This window comes from Saccopteryx bilineata, chromosome X, assembly GCF_036850765.1.
Source record: "Saccopteryx bilineata isolate mSacBil1 chromosome X, mSacBil1_pri_phased_curated, whole genome shotgun sequence".
Taxonomy (NCBI): Eukaryota; Metazoa; Chordata; class Mammalia; order Chiroptera; family Emballonuridae; genus Saccopteryx; species Saccopteryx bilineata.
Window position 1 is genome coordinate 98,446,491 of NC_089502.1, and position 19,725 is coordinate 98,466,215.

Here is a 19,725-nt window from a genome sequence, read left to right on the forward strand (position 1 = left end):
TTGACTCAGTTCAGTTTGCTTCATTCTTTTTTTTTAAATATTTTATTTATTGATTTTTAGAGAGAGGAGAGACAGAGAGAGAGAGAGAAGGGGGAGGAGCAGGAAGCATCAACTCCCATATGTGCCTTGACCAGGCAAACCCAGGGTTTTGAACCGGCAACCTCAGTGTTCCAGGTCGACGCTTTATCCCACTGCGCCACCACAGGTCAGGCCCAGTTTGCTTCATTCTTGGAAGCCTCATCAAAATTCTCCACAAGATCGGGAACTTCATCATCATCATCATCATCATCATCATTCCCAGTAGCAAGTGGTGCTTTTCCATCCACAGATAGTTTGGGCAGAGCTTCAGCCAGTCTCCCTAATGCAGACGGACTGTCTGCCCCATGCTGGTTTGAGGTGTCGTTTCTGCATGCTGCTTTGTTTCAGCATGGCAGTTACAGTGAAAGTGCTCCCTGCCAGAGATCCCTAAACTTTAAGGTCGTTAAAGTAAATCACTGTTCTTTGGTTTGTGAATATATTTACCTCTTCAATGCCAGAGATATTGTTTACCCCTCACTTCTTTAAAAACTGAAGTTTTATCGTCTGCTGGAGCCGTTCTCTGACCCACCTTCTTTCTACAAGCAGTTCCTTTCCCACCGATGGCACTTGTGCCTGCAGTTTGGCGAGTTTCTCTTGGTTCGTAATAGTTTCTTTTATCTTGTTGGAAGGAGCCCTGGCTGGATGGCTTGGTTGGTTACAGCATCATCCTGAAGCATCTGAAGCACAGAGGTTGCCAGTTTGATTCTCGGCCAGGACACATACAGGAACAGATCAAACTGGGCTGCAGGGACTGGAGTTGGTGCTCAGGGGGTCTTGTGCAGACCAACTGATAATACACGCGCGCGTGTGGGTGCGCGCGTCACGTGCACACACACACACTGCAGGGATGCAAGGTGGCAGGTAGAGGGAGGCCCTCAAAAGAGGTTTTGTTTCAAAACAATCGATTTTCCTGCTTTTTCTGACATATTTTTCCTTGTTTTTGTTACTGTGATTAGAACCAGAAAAGTAACATTTTCTTTTTCATTTGTAAGAATTTCTACCTTTTCTCCCAAAGATATTTCACTGCATTTGACTGTTTTTTTCACAATTGACTATTTTGACAGATAATGTACGGCATGTCGGCATGTACCACACATTCCTTTCCTTAATCCTTGAAAATAATTTTTAGCTTTTGTTCTGCTATATTGTTCATCCCAGCTACTTTTTGGAAGCTCAGTGCAGTAACTTGCTACTCTTTTAAAGGCAATAGTGATTTTAAAAATTAAAACTGCCCTTGCCAAGTAGCTCAGTTGCTTAGAGCATCATCTCCACACACCAAGGTTGTGGGTTTGATGCCCAATCAGGGCACATACAAAGAAACAATTAATGAGTGTATAAATAAATGGAACAACAGTTGACATTTATCTCTTCCTCTTTTCCTCTCTCTCGAAAATCTTTTTTTTTTTTTTTTTTTAAAGAGACATATTAAAGAGGAGAGGGAGAGAAGGGATGGGGTGGGAGGGAGAAGTGAGAGAAAGAGAAAGAGAAGCATTCATTTGTTGTTCCACTTAGTTGTGCACTCACTGATTGCTTCCTCGATGTGCCCTGACTGGAGAATTGAACCCACAACCTTAGTATTTCAGGAAAACTGAGCTAACCAGGCAAGGCCCCACATCATATTATTTATTTTTATTATTTTTTATTTTTTCCCTTGTTTTCCAAGTGAGAGGAGGGGAGCTAGAGACAGACTCCCGCATGTGCCCCAAACAGGATCCACCCTGCAACCCCCATCTGAAGTCTATGCTCTACCCATCTGGGACCCTGCTCACAACCGAGTTATTTTTAGTGCTTGAGATGGAGGCTCCAGGGAGCCACCCTCAGTGCTCAGGGCCATGCACTCGAACCAATCAAAACCAATCAATTTAGCTATGGCTGTGGGAGGGGAGGAGAAAAAGAAAGAGAGAAGGGGAAGGGGTGGAGAAGCAGATGGTCGCTTCTTCTGTGTGCCCTGACTGGGATGGAACCCAGGATATCCACCCGCGGGCTGACGCTCTACCACTGAGCCAACTGTCCAGGACCCTCTCTAAAACCAATGAATAAAATTTTCAAGACCAAAACTTTTTTATTTTTATTTTTTAAGACAGAGAGGAAGGGAGAAAGAGAAAGACAGAAACATTGATCTATCCCTGTAAATGCCCTGACCTGGAATTGAACCACAACCTTTGTGTACTGGAACGACGCTCTCACCAACCGAGCTATCCGACCAGGGCCCCCCAAATTATTTTATCACCCCAAAAGTCCTAATGCAGCCAACAAAGATCCGGCCCAGAGCCTCTACCAAACAGTAAGATTTAGCTAAAATTCAGTACTTCTGTTTTTGTTGTACTGATGACAGTATATAAAGGGAAAAAAGCAATCACTTAGAAAAAAAAGTTTTGTGATTGCATAAACGTTCTCCTTTAAGAACATAAATTATTAAATAAAATTAATTTGATTTTTTTTCTTTCTTTTTCATTTTTTTTTTTTGTTTGTTTAGAAAATTAAATTTAACAGAGTGACATTGGTCAACAAGAGTACATAGATTTTGGACAAACATCTCCACATCATTTGGATGTCAATTATGTTGTATATCCATCACCCAAAATCAATCATCCTCCTTCACCTTATATTTGTCCCTCTTTATACCCCTCCCCCAACCCCCTTCCCCTCCCCCGTCCCCTCCTCCTCCTCCTTGTAACCACTGCACTCTTATCTATGTCCATGAGTCTCAGTTTTGTGTCCCACCTATGTGTAGAATCATACAATTTTTAGCTTTTTATGATTTACTTATTTCACTCAGTATAATGTTATCAAGATCCATCCATGTTGTTGTAAATGGCACTATGTAATCATTTCTTATGGCTGAGTAGTATTCCATAGTATATATGTACCACATCTTCTTTACTCAATCCTCTATCGAGGGACATTTTGGTTGTATCCATGTCTTGGCCACCGTGAATAATGCTGCAATAAACATGGGGGTGCATGTGTCTTTATGTACCAAGGTTTTTGAGTTTTTTGGGTAGATACCCAGTAGAGGGATTTTTGGGTTATATGGTAACCCTATTCTTTTTTTAAATTTTTTTTTTATTTATTCATTTTAGAGAGGAGAGAGAGGGGGGGGAGAGAGAGAGAGAGAGAGAGAGAGAGAAGGGGGGAGGAGCAGGAAGCATCAACTCCCATATGTGCCTTGACCAGGCAAGCCCAGGGTTTCGAACCGGCGACCTCAGCATTTCCAGGTCGACGCTTTATCCACTGCGCCACCACAGGTCAGGTAGTAATTCTATTCTTAATTTTTTGAGGAACCACCATACTTTCTTCCATAATGGTTGCACTACTTTACATTCCCACCAGCAGTGAATGAGGGTTCCTTTTTCTCCACAGCCTCTCCAACACTTGTTATTACCTGTCTTGTGGATAATAGCTAATCTAACAGGTGTGAGGTGATATCTCATTGCAGCTTTGATTTGCATTTCTCTAATAGCTAGTGAAGATGATCATTTTTTCATGTATCTGTTGGCCATTTGTATTTCTTCTTGGAATAAGTATCTGTTCATATCCTCTCCCTATTTTTTAATTTGATTTTTATAAAAGGAAGTGAACATGTTAGAAGTTATTGTGTTACTACTACTTTAATTTAATCAAAACAATTAATAATGATTGTAGGGATTTTTCAAATAGCTACACTGGAATTCAGAAAAGAAATAGGAGTGGGGGCCGGGGCTGTAGAAGAGGGTTTGGGGGATAAACAGTGATGGAAGGAGACGTGACTTGGGGATGGTGAACACACAATACAACATACAACTTATGTACTATAGAATTGTACACCTGAAACCTCTATAATTTTATTAACCAAAGTCACCCCAATAAATTCAATAAAAAAGAAGAAAAAGAAATAGGAATGACTGGCAAAGAAGCCAGAGTCCTCAAGTATTTTGCTTCTTACTGGAATATTGGAACTGTTATATAACTATGCGTTGCTATGTAACTATGGCATAATCAAAAGCTTGAATAATGTGTATGGTCAAAAATCGCAAATAAAATAAGCTTTTGGTTCTCTTTCTAATCCCTCTCCACAAGCCCAAATTTGCATCTGAATACCCAACAGGTAGGGGTAGAGTGACAGCCTCAAAACAGACTTTAGGAGGGAGAGGGCAATCAGGCACAAAGAAGTCATTCCAAAGGCAGGAGCCCCAGTGTGCCGGCAAGGAATGCCCCTCATGAACGTGCCCTGTGAGAAGACTGGCTTGACTCCAGTCCTCGCTCTACAATTACCAGTGCTATGGCTTCGTGCTGGTGATGTTGCCAGAGCACTCCCTCTGCTCTCATTTGTAGGGCATGCATTTTCCATAAGCATGAACATTTCCATCAATTTTCATGCTTGAAGATTTTGTTTAATGTAACACTATGCTTTAGCTTTTGAAAAGGGAAAAGAATTGCAAACTAAAGAGGAAGAACATGTTTCCGTGTAGTGTTTTTCCAGCTCCTACAGCTTGTGTAAGGAGCCCAACTTTAGGTGGAAGAAAGGGACATTGTCAGTCCCACCTCCATGCCTAAGATTTCAGACAAGCCAACTTCCAGTTCAGTGCCTCCATTTCCTGATTTGTAAAACAGGTACAATAGTATGTACCCATTTGATTTAAGCAGTTGACTTGACTCATCTCCAAATACCCCTTTCACTGTAAAAGGTCTGTGATCTGTGCTTTAAGATTACACAGGTGGCCTGACCTGTGGTGGCACAGTGGATATAGTGTCGACCTGGAACTCTGAAGTTGCTGCTTCAAATCTCTGGGCTTGCCCAGTAAGGGCACATACAGGAAGCTACTACTATGAGTAGATGCTTCCTGCATCTCCCCCTGTCTTTCTCGCTCTCTCTCTCTCCCCCCTCTCCAAAAATTAGTAAATAAAATCCAAAATAAAAATAATAAGATTGCAGAGATAGTCCCTGACAGTTGGCTCAGTGGATAGAGCATCAGCCCGGTGTGTGGATGTCCCAGATTTGATTCCTGGTCAGGGCTCACATGAGAAGCGACCATCTGCTGTTTCCCCCTCCCTTACCCCTTTCTGTCTCTTCCCTCCTGCAGCCAGTGGCTTGATTGTTTTGAGAGTCTTCCCCGGGCTCTGAGGATAGCTTGCTTGACTCAATCATTGGCCCCAGACAGGGGTTGCCAGATGGAAAAATTACAGTTATGTTTTCCTGTCTTCCCTTTTAAAAACTCTTTTTTTTTTTTTAAGTGAGAGGAGGGGAAATAAAGAAACAGACTCCTGCATGTGCACTGACTGGGATCTACCGGCAACTCCCTTGAATCAACCGAGCTATTTTTAGCACCCGAAGCAGACACTTGGACCAACCAAGCTATCCTCAGGGACCAGGCCTACACTCAAACCAATCAAGCCATTGGCTGCAAGAGGGGAAGAGAGAGAAAAGAAGAAGAGGGAGAAGCAGAGAGGAGGGGGAGAGAAACAGATGGTTGCTTCTCTTGTGTGCCCTCACTGGAATTGAACCCAGGATGTCCATATGCCAGGCCGATGCTCTATCCACTGAGCCAATGGCCAGTGCTTAAAAGCTCTTAAGCAACATTCCATATCTGAGGTCCCAGGGACGCACAATGGCTAATGTGCTGTGGAGTTCTGCACTCCTCACAGGTGGCAATGTGTCAGGGCAGTGTGAGCTGAGGTGGGCAATTATAAGAGGAGGTGACATTGGGAAGATGTTTCATCAAAATGCCTAAAGTTCGAGAAGCATATCCTCCCTCGCATTTCTGCACATATATGTCACTCAGGCAAGCAGTTTCTAAGCAGCAGTGTGGTAGCAACTGCTAGACTAGCTTGTCACAAGTCCACGGATTCAACCAGAAAAGAGACAGTGAGCCCAAAAGCATGCAGACAGCATATTACTTACAGAAACAGCAAAAGTAAGACCAGCAGGTGTCAGCTGCCATGTCCCTGGTCCTACAGAGTGACATTGATCAGAGAGGCCAGATCACAAGCAGCACAACTGGTAAGTTGTCCTGTCATTGAAGGGCCAACTCTCAACCACAGCCTGGCAGTTTTGTAGACTTATACAGGAACCTGCAGCTGTACCCTCAGTGTGATCAAAGTGGGAAGTCCCAACCACACCAGAGCCAGGAAGATGGGTGGGAAACTGCCTCATGATGGCTCCTCACCAGGCTGCTTGTCTTGCCATGTCCCAGGGAAAATCACAGGACCTCCAGCCAAGACTCACGGCAGACTTCAGTCAAGCCTTTGTGTATGTGGCTTATGTGGAGATGTACAAGGTCACCATGGTGCCATGGCAGAGCTGTTCCCCTACAACTTCTGTGTCTGACTCATGTATCTAGCTAAGAATTCTCTTTGGAAGCATGGCCAACCCATCAGATGCCCCAAGTAGTAGTTGTACTGATATGGGCTTCAATGTAGTCCTTTCTATAGACTTACCTAGGAGATATTGTGGGTTTGATTCCAATAAAGTGAGTATCACCAAAAAAAAAAAAGAGTTATAATCTTTTTTTCTGGTAGAGGGTCTTGCTTTCAATTTGTAAAACACACACACATAACACAACACCATCTGTGAAGTGCAATAAAGCAAAGTGCAATAAAATGAAGTATGTTTGTACTTGTCTTGAGTGACATCACATGGGAGTGACCGTGGCTATGACCCCCCAGTAGAATGATCAGACCCACCTGAAGAGCAGACCACAGCTGGGCTCCCGGTCTGGAGATAAATCAGCTAAATATGTCACTAATCTAGATGCAGCAAGAGCTGTTGGCAGTTGCACCGAACCTGTCTTGGGTGGCCGGCAAGGAGACCGGGGCGTGGGATCATCCACCACCAGTCATGCTAGAGAGCTTAGACTTGTTTGTGCATAGCAGGCAAGTACAGTCCCGATGTCCATGTTAAAAGTGGTCCCCTTTAAGGCATAAACTAAAGCAGAAGTGGGATCATTTATTTCAACAGGAATAAATCCATTTTCTGTCCTTCATGGTATTCACCACCCCTCAGGGGGGACTAGTTTCGGCTAATAGGTTTGTAGCAACTTCAACAACAGTATTTTGTTGACTTAGAGTCCAGGATAAAGTTATCACAGCATTCTGAGATGACAGGACAGGTTAGGTGTCCTCCAGGCAAGAGGCTAGAGAACCTCATGGTCCCCGGCCTACCGCCACTACACCAAATGCTCCAGGTCTAAGATATTCCTTACCCACAAGCCCAGGTTGTCACTCTTTTTGCAACCACATGAAGATATTCCCAGTTTCTGAAGCACCCATGTCTTCTAATCCCCCCACATCTGTCCACACCATGTGTGTAGACTAATCCTGAGATGACCCAGTAGTTCCTTTTTTGTATACCTGGTGCCTTTCTATATAGATCAGTGGTGTGCACCACTCCATGACCAATTTAGAAGTTGTCACCTCCTACCTATGATCCCTGTCATCAGTTCATAACTGCCCAGACCAGCTGCCTAACCAGGCAGGAAGAGAAACACCGATTAGCGTCTCCTACCTCCTATTTATTTTCAGCCACTTGCCAAGCCTAGTTGCCAACTTCCCGCAAGTAGGCATTGAAAGGGAAAAGGCCTCCTCCTGTGTGCTCAGGGGCTCTTATGGCCAGTGTGGGCCTCTTTCCTTCCCCCCAACTTCATAATGAAACATTATCTCCAAATGTGGAGAATTATCCCATCTAAAGCCCGCATTGCCTGTTTTAAATGTGCACCCCACTAGAAACTGAGCCTTAATGGCCCACTTACTTTTTTTATTTTTTAGGTTTTTTTAATTTCCTTAATCCATTTTACTTTTTAATGGTATTCACACCTGCAAAGCATGAGATGTCCAGTGAGTGGCCTCCTGCCTGGTAATTTTTGCTAAAAGGTGGTACCATTTGGTGGTGATTGGATTTATTCAGGGAATTCAAAATGTAGCCCAGTTCATCAAGGAGTCCTTGGTCGGCATGCACCCGCCTGCTCTGCAGACAGGATAGTGCCAGGCCTTGGAAAGGTACTCACTGCAGTGAGTGTCTGCAGACCTCAAGAGGCAAAAGGGTAGGGGAATAGACAGTCTACTGTCAGGACTGGCCAGGTCCAGTGCCCTGGGGAATATTCTTTGAAGTTTTCTGTCACCCGATTGTGTCTCAGGATATTGGCCAGGTTCCTTGGCCTCATGGGCGGGAGTCACTAGGCCTTAGCTCTGGGTCTAGTGCTTAATTGTAGCTGGGTTACTGAACCTTGTGCAGCGGTGTCCAGGTGTTCATGGTCCTTTCATAGACAGTGCAGGACTAACCAGCTTGTTGATCCTTTTTTAAAGAGACTTCATTTATTCATTTGAGAGAGAAGAGAAACAGGAGAGAGAAAGAGGGAGGAGCAGGAAGCATCAACTCCCATACGTACCTTGATCAGACAAGCCCAGGGCCTCGAACTGGCAACCTCAGCACTCCAGGTCGACACTTTGTCCACTGTGCCAGCACAAGTCAGGCATTGTTGATCCTTAATACGCATCTAAAAGGGTCCTGTTCCACCTGACCAGGCAGTGGCGCAGTGGATAGAGCGTAGGACTGGGATGCAGAGGACCCAGGTTCAAGACCCCAAGGTCGCCAGCTTGAGTGTGGCCTCATCTGGTTTGAGCAAAGTTCACCAGCTTGGACCCAAGGTCGCTGGCTTGAGCAAGGGGTTACTCGGTCTGCTATAGCCCCCCGGTCAAGGCACATATGAGAAAGCAATCAATGAACAACTAAGGTGTCGCAATGAAAAACTAATGATTGATGCTTCTCATCTCTCTCTGTTCCTGTCTGTCTGTCTGTCCCTGTCTATCCCTCTCTCTGACTATCTCTCTGTCTCTGTAAAAAAAAAAAAAAAAAAAAGGTTGTTAAAAGGATCCTGTTCCATAGGCATCCATCCATATGGATCACAAATAAGAGTGTGGGGCTTGTGCAACCTGCTGCCAGCTTGCTTGTTCCTGTGGAGGCTGACATTCGGTCAGCCTCTCTGCCAAGCTGCACTGTCCGTGAGTCCAGGTCAAGCTCCATAGCTGGCAGCTCTACCCCTGAGTGTGCAGTTCACCTCTTCATTGCAGTTTTTTTAATTTTTAATTTTGAAATAATGATAAATTCACATAAAGTTACCAAAAAACAATACAAAGAGAATTCATGTATCCTTTATGCAGCTTTTGCTAACTATAGTCAATATCGAAATTAGGAAATTGGCATTGGTACAATCCACCTGTTAGTCGGTGTTGTTTGTGCAGTTCTATCACGTTGATTCATATAACAACTACTGCAATCAAGATACTGACCTGTTCCCGGAGCACAAAGAACCTTGTGCTAGCTAGCCTTCCTTCTTCCCTCCTCCCCCGCTCCCGTCCCCTTGGCAACCACGAATCCATTCTCCTGCTCTGTAATTTGTTATTTCAAGAATGTTACATAAGTGCAATAGTTCAATATGAAACTTTTTGAGGCTGGCTTTTTATTTTTTTCACACAGCATGATTTTTTTGAGATCCAGCTAAGTTTTTGTATTTATCAACAATTTGTTCCTTTTAATCACCAAATGTATTCCATCAGCTGGATGTACCACCATCTGTTTAACCATTCACTCACTGAAAGATGTCTGGGCTAGTTCCAGTTTTTAGCTATTAAGAACAAAGCTTTTAACACTATTCATGTACAGGTTTTTGTGCGAATGTTAAGTTTTCATTTCTCTGAGATAAATGCCTAGGAATGCAATGCTGGGTCATATGGTAACTGCATGTCAAGCTTTACAAGAAACTGGCAAGCTGTTTTCCAGAGAAACCAAACCATTTTACATTCTCACATGCATTTCATATACAGGTGATTCAGTTTCTCTGCATCTTCCCCAGCATTTAGTGTTGTCATTGTTTATTTCAGTCATTTCGATAAGTGTGTCAGGATAATTCATTTTGCTTTTTATTTGCATTTCCCTGATGACTAATGATGTTGACATAATTACTTGTCAAATATGCATCCTCTTTGGTGACTTGTCTCTTCATGTCTTTTCCCATTTTCTAATTGGGTTGTTTGGTTTTCACCGTTGAGTTTTTAGAATTCTTTATATATTTTAGATATAAATCCTTGGCTGGATACATGTTTTGCAAATATATTTTTTCCCAGTCTATAGCTTGTCTTTTAATTTTCTTAACAGAGTCTGGCCCAGAACAAACATTTTTGATTATGAAGCCCAATTAGTCACATTTTCCTTTTATGTGTTTATGTGTTTTCCTTTTGGTGTTGTGATGTCTTGCTTGATGTTCTGAATATTTTCTATTGTTTTCTTTTACAAGTTTAAAAGTTTTAGTTTCACATTTTACATTTAAGTCTGTGATCCATTTTGAATTAACTTTGTGTAAGGTGTAAGGTTTGGTCCAGGTTCAGGCTTTTTTCCTGTCGATATCCTCTTGCTCTGGCACCATCTGTTGTATTGCTTTTTCTCCCTTGACAGAATTCAGCTGTACTATTTGTGTGGTTCTATGTCTGAGATCTTTATTCTGTTCCATTGTGTTGATCCCTCTGCCGATACCATACTCTCTTAATTCTTGTAGCTATGTAGTAAGATTTAATATCAGGTAGAGTAGTTCCTCCTGCTTGTTTCTTCTTTTTCCCAAATGGTTTGCTATTTTAGTCTTTGCTTTTCTATATAAATTTTATTTTATTTATTTTTTTTAAGATTTTTTTTTTATTTATTCATTATAGAGAGGGGAGAGAAAGTGAGAGAGAGAGAGAAGGGGGGAGGAGCAGGAAGCATCAACTCCCATATGTGCCTTGACCAGGCAAGCCCAGGGTTTTGAATCAGCAACCTCAGTGTTTCCAGGTTGACGCTTTATCCACTGCGCCACCACAGGTCAGGCCTCTATATAAATTTTAGAAAAAGCTTGTTTATATCTATAAAAAACTTGGCTGGTATTTTCACAGTAATTGTATTAACCCTATAGATCAGTTTGGAGAGACTTGGCATGTTTTACAATGTTTACTTTTCCAAACCATAACATGATATAGTCCGTTTATTTAAAAAGAAAAAGAAAACAAACAAAAAAGCTGTTTAAACTTTATATGAAGCATGCAGACCCAAGGAAGAGCCCTGCGACCTTGGGGGCAGCATCAGCACAGATGGAAACTAAAGAAAGTGCTCCTGCTTCCTGATTTACAGCTTTCACCTCACCCCCCCCCCCCGCCCGGGGCACCGAACAGGACCAGGTAAGTGTCACCCAGCCCAGGCACCACTGAGGATAGGGGTGGGGGCCTCCAGGGACACCAGGCAAACAAAGAAGACCAGAAGGACATGGCAACGCTTGTCAAATTTCACTTCTCGTTTGTCAAATTTATTTGGCCATTTGAAGGAGTTTTAAATTTCACTTATATTTTTCACTTCTACCATTTCCATTTGATTGTTTTTATATCATATTTGGTGAGAATGTCTACTTCATTTGTTGCAAGTTGATTTGTAATTTCTTATTGAATCAATTTTATGACACCTACTTTAAAATTCTTGTCAGATAATTCCAACATCTGATTAATCTTGGTGTTGGCTTCTGTTGATTGTCTTTTCATTCACACTGTGACTATGGGAGGGGGAGCATGACACCTAAATTTTGTTATATCTTGAACATTTTGTGTATTATGCTAGGAGACTCCTGATCTTATTTAAATCTTCTGTTTTAGCAGTCAGTCATCCTGTTTAAGTTTAGCTTACAGGTCCTGACCTCTTAGGGATAGGAATGTGGCTCCAAGGTCCTTGGGTCTGCATGCTTCATATAAAGTTTAAACAGCTTTTTTATTGTTATTGTTATTGTTGTTTTGTGGGTGTATTGTTGCAAGTGGCCCAGAGTACCCCATCAGATTTTAACTTAGCTGATCTGTTCCTGACTTAGGCCCAGTTATCCTTGAGAATCTTAATGTATTAAAACAAGTGTCAGGCCCTGGCTGGTTGGCTCAGCGGTAGAGCATCAGCCTGGCGTGCGGGGGACCCGGGTTCGATTCCCGGCCAGGGCACATAGGAGAAGGGCCTATTTGCTTCTCCACCCCCACCCCCTCCTTCCTCTCTGTCTCTCTCTTCCCCTCCCGCAGCCAAGGCTCCATTGGAGCAAAGATGGCCCGGGCGCTGGGGATGGCTCCTTGGCCTCTGCCCCAGGCGCTAGAGTGGCTCTGGTTGCGGCAGAGCGACGCCCCGGAGGGGCAGAGCATCGCCCCCTGGTGGGCAGAGCGTCGCCCCTGGTGGGCATGCCGGGTGGATCCCGGTTGGGCGCATGTGGGAGTCTGTCTGACTGTCTCTCCCCGTTTCCAGCTTCAGAAAAATATAATAAATAAATAAATAAATAAATAAATAAATAAAACAAGTGTCATGTGCAAAACCACAGTGGGGACTATGTCACAGGCTTCAGTTCATATAGTGTCAGTCACAGGTACTTTTGATTTGAAAGGTTCATTAGGTCTGACTGGGGTAGGTAGGAAGGCAGTCTGTTGCATTTTTTTAAAAGTACTTGCATCTCTATTAGGTGTTTGTTTAATACAATGATCAGCCAGTCTCCCCCATGTTGTGTTTTTAAAGGGAAAGTCCAGTACTGCTTTTAAGACTTTATTTATTTATTTATTTATTTATTTATTTATTTTAGAGAGGAGAAAGAGAGAGAGAGAAGGAAGCATCAACTCCCATATGTGCCTTGACCAGGCAAGCCCAGGGTTTTGAACCGGCGACCTCAGCATTCCAGGTCTACGCTTTACCCACTGTGCCACCACAGGTCAGGCTAATTTTTTTTATTTATTCATTTTTAGAGAGAGAGGAGAGAGAGAGAGAGAGAGAGAGAGAGAGAGAGAGAGAGAGAGAGAAGGAAGCATCAACTCCCATATGTGCCTTGACCAGGCAAGCCCAGAGTTTTAAACCGGCGACCTCAGCATTCCAGGTCATTGCTCTATCCACTGCGTCACCACGGGTCAGGCCCCATCTTGTGTTATTTTAGTGACATCATACAGCTGGGCTAGGAAAACCATGTGGGCTCCTAGTTGTGTCTTATCCATTGCTACTGTTCTTTTTTTTAAAGATTTTATTTATTGATTTTACAGAGTGAGGAAAGAAAGGCAGGGTGGAGCGAGAAGCATCAACTCATAGTTGCTTCACTCTAGTTATTCACTGATTGTTTATCGTCTGTGCCTTGATGGGGCAAGGCCAGGGTTTCAAACCGGCAACTTCAGAATTCCAGGTCAATGCTTTATCCACTGAGCCAATGCAGGCCAGGTCCACTGCTACTGTTTTAATTGTAGAATTTCTCCACCGAAAACATCCTATACAATCAGAATACTAAAAACATTCATTATTCCAGTACTTTTAGTGACATCTATTTCAACCATTTTGATGTATATCCATCAAGTAACATATTACACAGTTTGAACAAATATCAGCTGTGGTGAGAAACCACTGGTAACCTGCAAGGGGGTCACAAGTCAGATGTCAATCTTTTCGGAGCAAGTGGAGCTGATGCCTAGTGTAATGGGGACTCTTCATTTTATTTTAAATGAGTATTTTAATTGCATATATATCTATGAATATATATGTATAATACCTTGATAAAGTTGGTTCTAAAAGTTCATTTGGGGCCCTGACCAGTTCTCTCAGTTTGGGTGGAGCGTCATCCCGACATGCCAAGGTTGCAGGTTCAATCCCCGGTCAGGTCATATACAAGAGTCAACCAATGAATGCATGAATAAAGGGAACAACAAATCAATGTTTTTCTCTCTCCCTCTTTCTCTCTCTAAAATCAATTTTTTTTGAAAAGTTCTGTTGGGCACATGAATAAACATCAGATTTAAATGATCGTATATAGAGGATTCCTCTTGACTTAGTTGGAATCCCAGTGACCCCAGGAAGTGGGAGACTGGCAATGATGCAGAAAAGACAACAACGAGTTTACTTGACAGCATTTTAATTTGTCACAGTAAAATGAAGCTGGGGGCTCAAGGCATTAAGATGCTGATGGACTACATTTAATGTTGTCAGGAAAAAAAATGCAAGATGACCAGCTAAATTTCAATTTATGATATATAACAAATAATTTTAATATAATGCACCATGCAATATTTGGGACACACTTATGCTAAGAAAATTATTTGTTGTTCATGTGAAATTCAAATTTAACTGGTTCTCTCATACTTTATTTACTTTATTTTTCAATTACAGTTACAGTCAATATTATTTTGTATTAGTTTCAGGTGAACAGCATAGTAGTTAGACAATCATATACTTTACAAAGTGTCCCCCAGATGTTTCCAGTGCCCACCTGGGGCCATTCAGAGTTATTACAGTATTATTGTCTATATTGCCTATGTTGTACTTTACATCCCTGTGATTATTTTGTAACTACTAGTCTGTGCTTCTCAATCCTTTTACCTTTTTCACCAATGGGGACTCTTTAATCATAAGACTTTACCAGAAGTTACAGTCTGGCAGCGGTGGTGGTTTCTGTACCATAAACATGGAGTCCTATACTTTGTTCCTTGACTTCCAGAAGAACTGAGTGTTGTAAATTTACCACGTAGATCCAAGAAACCATCTGCAATAAGATTCAACTTTGGAGGGGTTAACGAGCTATTCTTGCTGGTGAAGGTGAGATGATGCTGAGGGGTATCAATTTGCTACTGCAAAAATATGCCTTTAAGATATTAATTCTGGTTATATTTAAAAAAGAAAAGACACAGAAAAAACTTTTTCCTTTTCCCTAACTACCTAAATGGAATTTAGATAGAGGACCTGCTCCAGGAAGGGAGATGTTATCATAGATAATCATAGTTTAATATGAACTAAGTGTAATGGACAGAAAGGAACAGCAGGGCAGAGTGTGTTTGATCAAAGTCCCCTGTGTGTCCTGTCAAAGATGGCCCAGCAAACATTTATTTACCAAACATTTGCTTTCCTATCTCTGTGTGAACTGCTTTCCTGCCCTTTGAAGCCCCAAGCCACAACCCCACGTTCTCCTAAGCTCAAGGTGGTAGGTACATAAGCCTTAACTGCCAGATCTGTTCTAGGACCAATATTCTTACAAAACTACTGTATGTACATATAGATTAAATTTGGGGACTTTCTCCTGTTAGTCTGTCTTGTGTTAATTTGGTTATTAGTCCAGCCAGAAGAACTTAAAAAAGGTAGGCAGAAAAGTTTTTTTTCTCCCCAACACCATAGTCAGGTCTGCTGAGACTAAGTCTTTAGACTTCCCAACCAACAAGACATCGTCTATATAGTAGATGTCCCTCTGGACATCAGAGGGAAGAGGTACTTGAATTAAATTTTGACTCACCCACTGTGACAAATCGTGTGTGTGTGGGAGGGTGCGTTTTCCCCCTGAGTGTTTTCTGCAGGTGGCAGTGTGAGGAAAAACCACGCGCTGCCAAGTCCCAGGGGCCTTCCTCATGTCCTCTAACTCGGCCTATACAACCTCTTTGTCTTTTCTCCAAAAAGGCATTGTGACTTTATTGGTCCCACGATGGGTGCCAATTTGTCAGTGGTCCAGCCATCCCTTGGTAGCAGTGTGGTTAAGTTAGATTGTCACATTTCTATAGATTCAGCTGGTAAGAAGTTAATGGATCATAAAGATATTTTATTTGCACACAGTAAAAGCAAGGTCAGTATTGTGTCAGTCCCCATATGCCTAGTCCTACAGGATGTCACTAAACCAGAGTGGACACACAACAGAAAACACTTGTAGTGTGTCACTCTGCCACTGAAAACCTGCTTCTAAACTCAGCCAAGCAGTTTTATGAACTTAACACAAAAGCCTGCAGCTGTACCCTGAAGGGAGGCATTAAAGCAGAAAGTTCCATGTCTCACTTGAACCAGTGGGGACATGAAAAACAACTTTGTGGGAGTCTCGATCAAGATAGCAAGGCTTCTGAAACATAGGGAGGCAGATGACAAATGGCTCTGTGACAGCTTCTCACAAGACTGCCATGTCCCAGGGGAAGATCACAGGGCATTCTGCCAGGACTCTGGTGACTGCGGTTAAGCCTTGACTGCATGACCTACATGGAGAGAAGCAACATGACCAGGACGCTATATCTGAGCCATTCATTCGCTTACAATTGCTGCATTAACATGCAGGTCTTGTAGCTTAGAAACTTGCTAGCCCTTTATATAAAATAACAGTCCAGGCACGAATGACTGGTGAATAGAAAAATTTAAATGGTACCATTAGCTTAAGTTTGTCTTATTAAACCTTGGTTAGTGTGGTTCAAGTGGAAAATGTTTTGTTTAAAATATTAAAACACAGAAATAAATGTTTTCTTATTTATTTTTAAATGCTTTCTTATACATGTGGAATTCTCTTAATAAAAATGTAGAAGCAGATAGGGAAAATTGGAATAAAAGCTAAGTAAAGGCTTCACATCAGCTCCAGTACTATGATAAAAGGATAAGTGTAAGGTGAATTCTTTATGTTTTTCAATAGAATAATCGTATACCTTTCAATTTAAAAGTCCTTTGCATTCTTTTTTTTTTTTTTTTTTTTTTTACAGGGACAGAGAGAGAGTCAAAGAGAGGGATAGATAGGCACAGACAGACGGGAACGGAGAGAGATGAGAAGCATCAATCATCAGTTTCTCGTTGCGACACCTTAGTTGTTCACTGATTGCTTTCTCATATGTACCTTGACCGCGGGCCTTCAGCAGACCGAGTGACCCCTTGCTCAAGCCAGCAACCTTGGGTCCAAGCTGGTGAGCTTTTTCTGCTCAAGCCAGATGAGCTCGCGCTCAAGCTGGGGACCTTGGGGTCTCAAACCAGGGTCTTCTGCATTCCAGCCCGACGCTCTATCCACTGTGCCACTGCCTGGTCAGGCTCCTTTGCATTCTGACATCTATCTTTTGTACAGTTGCTGCATATTCATAATCACTTTTTGTGACGCCTCAGTGATGTAAGAAAAACAACTTTCTGTTACCAGAAACTTACATTTAAATCAATATTATTATCCAAACATCTATATTTCTTTTAACACATGGTTACCTGTTTATTTCTTCAATATTCTCCTATGTAATCCACATTCTTGTCAGGTTTTAACTGAAAATGGATTAAAAAAAAAAACTATATTACTGCCTGACCTGTGGTGGTACAGTGAACAAAGCATTGACCTGGAATGTTGAGGTCGCCGGTTCGGAATCCCGGACTTGTCTGGTCAAGGCACATACAGGAGTTGATGTTTCCTGCTCCCCTTCTTCTCTCTCTCTCTTTCCTCTCTCTTTAAAAATAAATAAATAAAATCTAAAAAAACTGTATTATTGGATACAGTGGATAAAACATTGACCTGGATCACTGAGGTCACCAGTTCGAAACCCTGGGCCTGCCTGGTCAAGGCACATATGGGAAGCAACTACTACGAGTTGATGCTTCCCACTTCTCCCCCATCCCTTTCTAAACCTCAAAAATTAAAAAATAATCTTAAAAAACTGTATTATTAGTAATATTTTCATAAAGGAAAATTTTATTACAAGGGCACCTTAGAAAACAGAGGTGTAAATAAAGTATGGGAGTAAATGGGAAGAATAAGAGAAGAAAAGAGGAAAAAAGAAGAAAAAAGTTTCTTTTTTGTACTTTGGAAAAGAGTATGACATTTTTCAGACTGTACTATTTCTGAAAAATGTCAGGAGAACTGACCTTTAAGAATGTAATACTTTGTAATTTCCCATAATTGATATCATCATTGAAAAAAATTACAAGATTGAAGAAGGAAAATTATACTTCTTATTGAATCTTTCATCCCCAGCTAATAACATTTCTTGTAAAAATTTCTGTCAAATGCTGGTGACCTTTCTAGAGGATAATATGCTTCGTTTGCCTTCATTATAGACATTTTTCTTATGATTGTAAGAGGCTATAACATATCCTTCCAAAACATCTTAAAAATAACTTTTTGCACATGCACTAGACTTAGGAGAATCATATGAAAAAACAGTAATAATACTTTGTTTAACTCAGTAAACTTAAACTTGATGTATAAAACTATAGTATAGGGGGCCCTGGCTGGTTGGCTCATCAGTAGAGTGTTGCCAGGAGTGTGGATGTCCCAGGTTCGATTCCTGGCCAGGGCACACAGGAACTTCCCCACCCTTCTACCTCTCCTTTCTCTATGTAAAAATGTCAGTATTTGGTATGGAAGAAACATTTATGAAAAACATCAAGAAGGAAACATTTGATTGAAAATAAAGTATCTTAAACACATGTACCAGATAAGTGATTAATGCATATAATAAGCTTACAATTTAGGTTGGTTCTAGTTTTTGACCATTACAAATAATATTTATATGATCAATCTAGTACATGTCTTTTGATGAACATGTGTACCTATATCTGTAATGTATATAGCTAGGAGTAGAATTGCTGGGTCAAAGGGTAAGAACATATTCAGTTTTTTAAACTGGTTGTACTAATTTAAAATCTCGCAGACAATGGATGAGAATCCCAATTGTTACACATTCTTTTTTTTTTTTTCATTTTCAGAATTCATCAGAGTGTGTGTATCCCATATGATCTCTCTAAATAGAGCACAAATAGAGGAGTTAGAGTGTTGTCTCTCATTTAGCTCGAGAAATGTCTGTTACTGAGTAGAGAATCATGGTGACTCCTGTTTTTATCTCAAATTTTTTTTATTTATTTACTTTTTTAGATTTTATTTATTCATTTTTATTAGACAGAGAGGGGAGAGACAGTGATAGGGAGAGATAGAAAGAGAACAGGGGGAGGAGCAGGAAGCATCAACTCCCATATGTGCCTTGACCAGGCAAGCCCAGGGTTTTGAACTGGCGATCTCAGCATTCCAGGTCGATGCTTTATCCACTGCGCCACCACAGGTCAGGCCAATTGTTACACATTCTCGCCAATACGTGGTACTGCCAGTCTTTTTAATTTTTAACCATTGTGGTGAGTGGGCATCTTGGCCAATCATTTTTTATATTATCAATGTGATACGTATAGCTATTAACTTCCTGCCATCAGGTGTGGGCAAAGGTAGATCTATAGTTGTGAGTACATGAAACACAGAGCATATTCTTATATCATTATTTATTGTATTATTTTCCATATGTCAACTGTAATCCTACTTTTGCCTAACTCTATTGTGCCTATGTAATATCATTTCTTATTCTGTATATTTTAAACTTGTTTATTTTGCGGCATAGAGAATCACTGGAAGGAGAGAAAAAATAACTAAGATGGATATTTAAAAAGGATTAAAGTGGGTGAAGTAGATGGAAACAGGAGTAAGATTTGCCCATGTTTATTTTTCATGTTTTAGTTTCTGAACCATGTGTATTTATTATCTAGTCTAAACCAGCTGTTTCAATAAGTTTGTTTATGGCTGTGAACTTCTTCACATTGACTACATACACAGAAATTCATATCAATATGAATTTCATTATGTTTTATATAGAAGGAGAAACCAGATGATCTATTGTATCTATTCCTATCATGAGGTTTCTTGTATGACTTGTACTGTGACTAAGTCTAAGTTATGCTTCAAACTCATTCTCTTTAAATTGTTTCTGTGGAGTTTCTGTCTTGCAGGAACTTGATTTACATTCACATGAAATATTTTTCCAAAGGTCTTATTTCTGTGACTTCTTTCTGTATTCAATATTTTGTAGTTGAATGCAACTGGACTAAGAAATAAGTCTTGGTCATCCTGGCAGCTCTCT

The 19,725-nt window shown here is 41.3% G+C and overlaps 1 pseudogene; it reads right to left on the reverse strand.

Annotated features, from left to right (window-relative positions):
- Nucleotides 1-206: 206 nt before the first annotated feature.
- Nucleotides 207-1,156, reverse strand: LOC136317742 (transcription factor BTF3 pseudogene; annotated as a pseudogene).
- Nucleotides 1,157-19,725: the final 18,569 nt, after the last annotated feature.